This window comes from Sarcophilus harrisii, chromosome 2 (genome assembly GCF_902635505.1).
Source record: "Sarcophilus harrisii chromosome 2, mSarHar1.11, whole genome shotgun sequence".
Taxonomy (NCBI): domain Eukaryota; kingdom Metazoa; phylum Chordata; class Mammalia; order Dasyuromorphia; family Dasyuridae; genus Sarcophilus; species Sarcophilus harrisii.
In genome coordinates, this window is record NC_045427.1 from 153878494 (window position 1) to 153882287 (window position 3794).

Genomic DNA, 3794 nt, shown 5'->3' on the forward strand with positions numbered 1-3794 from the left:
GTTTTTTCTAGTGCTTTATAATTAGCCTGATTTCCTTATATTTCTTCTGGCTTCTTTATATCAAATTTCCACTAAGTTTTGGACTTTTTATTACAAATACCTAAAAGTCTTTTGATTAATCAAATGTCCATTTCTTTTTCCATTTAGGATTATACTCAACTTTGTTAGATAAGTTATTCTTCACTGAAAAATTTCCTAGCTCCTTTTCTCTTCAAAATATAATGTTCCAATACCTATTATCTTTTAATTTGGTGCTAAGTCTTGTGAAATCCTGGTTATTTTTCTGCAGTATTTGAATTATTTTTTCCCTTGTTTCTTGCAATATTTTTTCTTTTACTTGGGAATTTTCAAAGTTGGGTATGACATTCCAATAAGAAGTTTTTTTTTTTTTTTTTTCTGGAAGCTCTTTCATATGGTCATTGATGGATTCTTTTGATTTCTATTTTACCTTCTTGTTCTAGAACTGCAAGGAAATTTTTCTTAATATTTTCTTGCAATGTTGTACTTAGATTTTTTTAATCATAATTTTCAGGTAATCTGACAATTCTTATACAGTCTTTCTTTGATCTGTTCTTCAGAACAGTTGTTTTTCTAATGAGATGTTTCAGATTCTTTTCTATTTTTTCTAGTTTTAGTATTTAGTTCTAGTTTAGTGTCTTTTGATTTCACTTGCCCATTTCTAGTTTTCAAGGAGTTATTTTCTTCCTTAAGATTTTGTATTTCCTTTTCTTTTCATAATTTTCTTGGATTGCTTTTAATTTTTTTTCTAATTTTTCCTTATTTTCTCTTATTTGACTTTTGAAGTCTTTTTTAATTTTCTTCATTATAATTCTGTATCTCTTTTTCCAATTTGTTAACTTTTTTTTTTCATAATTTTTGAATTGCTTTCCTCCTCACCAAAAACTTTCTCCTTATTCTCTCTTTTTTTGAGTTTTTGAATTCCCTTTTAAGTTTTTCTGAGATTTCTTTTTGGACTTGTGAACATTTGATAGTATTCTTTGGGATTTATTTGTTTGTATTTGGTTTTTTAACCTGACTATTTTTTTATTTAAAAAATTATTTAAATTTTATTTATTTTTTATTTACATTTTTTTAATTTAAAAATACTTATTTTATTAAAAATTTTTTAAAAATTTTATTTATTTTGCTGAGGTAATTGGGGTTAAGTGACTTGCCCAGGATCACACAGCTAATAAGTGTTATGTGTCTGAGGCCAGATTTGAACTCAGATTCTCCTGACTGGGGCTAGTCCTCTATTCACTATACTATTTAGCTAACCCTACTATATTTCTCTAAATTCAAATCTGGGGTCTTCTTTTATACCAAAGTAGTTATGTATGGTCAGGTTCTTTTTTTTTTTTTTCTGTTGCTTACTCATTTTTATTTTTAATTTGTATTATTTTATTGTTAACAACTTTGATATCATTATTATCAAATTTTAATCCTAAATTGAGAGTAATGTCCTAGGTTTCAGATCCTTCTAATTGTTATTTTCTGAATTCTTTTCAGGGCCTCTTCTCTTCCTCCACTAATCCTCAGCCTCACCTGAACTGAAAATGTTCTATTTTCCTTGCAATACCACGCTCATTGGGCTTGTGCTTATTCCTTCTCACCCACATCCACAGCATGGGAATCATATCTGATCATCACAGCTAGGCTTGATTTCTAGAACAGCAGGTTATCCTTCAATTTTCCCTCACTCAGTTATCTGCTGTTTTTTCTTTATTTTTTTGGGCAGCTGATATGTTTTATTACTATAGCTGACATTTTGTTTGTAAGGACTTTTGGAAGTCCATCTAAGAGGGGTATCCTTGTCTTCCTCCTGCAGCAAGACACCTTAGTCATCCCAGGGTAGTTGGGTAAATTTACAGCTTCCTCAAAAAGTCAGTATGGATGCTTTACTGATAAAATCAGAAAAAACAAACAAATCTCTACCCCGCCCCAAATCTCTACCCTACCCATCCTTTTGATGAAATACTTATGATAAAATATCCTCTGCAAAGTGACAAGTGGAGACCATCTCCCCAGTTGGGGAGCTGCTTTGGAAAACAAGATGATAATACAGATAGCCATGAAGACAGGAGTTCAATGTATCATACCCAGATCTCTGTTCCAAAGGCAGGAATGAGCTACTTCTGAACAATGTCCCTCCAGATCTACATTGAAGTATCCTTGTACCTCAGTTACATATTTTGCAGGGAGCTTAGTTTTCAGGGTAGGCTCTTGGATCTTTCAGTGATGAGAATTTCTTGTTACTTTTTCCATTTCAGAGCTCAGATTCTTAACCATCTTTTTGACGCAGTTGTCCAGCACTAGGGAGCAAATTTTAGATTTAATGTCTTGTTGACAGATTGGACATTTCATTTTACACTTTATCCATGCAATAGGAGCACAAACTGTGGGCACAGTTCAAGTTTGACTGGTACATTGAAGTGTTCTGAGCAAACGATTCATTGACACTCATTTTCTAGCATATTATTCATCTGGTTTAGAATCTTTTCCTTCTGTACTCTAATTTTCTCTTTCTCTTCATTGGTCTGCTCCAGCTTTTTATTCTTGGCTTAATTGCTTCCAAATACTCCTAGCTATGAATTAACTCTCCCATTAGAATGTGATGCTCCTTCAGGAAATGTGCTTTTTCTCTACATCCTTTAAGTGCTGTTCCTTCTGGAAATTTTCTCTAGCTGCTCCATTCTCTGCCACTATTAAAATTGCTCTGTAAACAGCTGATCCTGTGACTCTTGGAGCTTCTCCTTTATCTTCACAATCTCCTTCTGGGTTCCCTTGTGGCTCTGCTGCTTCACGCTCAGGACACCCACTGACTTTTCCTGAATCTTCCTCTTCAGCTTAAAGATGTTGGCAACATCTTAAGAATACCCATGCTGTTCTGAGTCTGTGACAAGCTTGAGCTTTTGTGCTCCTTGCTCCACAGCATTTCTGCTGTTCCCAAAGCAGTCTGAGGGACAACCTTTCTCTTCACTTGGTCTAGGAGAAGTCAACTTTCGGTCCATGTTTTTAGGACCTATTTGGCCATTTTGTCTCATCCACAGAATTTTTATGACTATTAATAATCATGCAACACTTTATTTACTTTGATTCTGGAGTCTGAAGAACCTATCCAATTCCTCTAAACTCCATCTTCTTTTGGTTCTTGAGCACTTAACTACTGGTCTATCATTCCTTAGGGCAAGACACAAGTGGATCTTATCTCAGTCTTTTTCTACTACTTTATATTCACATTCTGCATTCTCTTCATTTTCTAGTGGAACTCCAAACTGGATTTTGTCTCTCCCCCACTGGATAGGATAGACTTTTAATGGTTTTATTATTTAACCATTAACCATTTAATGGTTTAACCAAACACTATTCAAAATTTTGTTGTTCATCATTGTCCATTGGCCTTTGACATTCTGCTTGGAAACACAATGGTTTAAAGAAATCATCAATAGATATATTTTAGAAAGCGACTGATACATGACATCAAATCAAAGACCAATTATCACTTTGCTGTGATCCTCTAGCAGCAGCCACTGGATCATCCCTGCCTATTGCAGACATCAGGCTACAACTGCTGAAGCCATTCATGGGATCCTCAATGGATTGGCACAGACCCAGGCCCTCTTTGACCTTCAGTCAGCACAAGCAGGATCCCAGCAGGGCCCTTCCCTACTTTCCTAGTGGGATATCTGTCTCCACCGTTATGAGTAAGCAACAGACAAAAACAATTCTGTCTGCTGTTCTTTGAATGGAAGTTTGTGAAGTAAATTTGTTGAGGTCCAAGTCTGCTTCCCTCA

General features: G+C 34.7%; 1 pseudogene; it reads right to left on the reverse strand.

Moving 5' to 3' along the window:
• Window positions 1-2232: 2232 nt before the first annotated feature.
• Window positions 2233-3554, reverse strand: LOC100927898 (annotated as a pseudogene).
• Window positions 3555-3794: the final 240 nt, after the last annotated feature.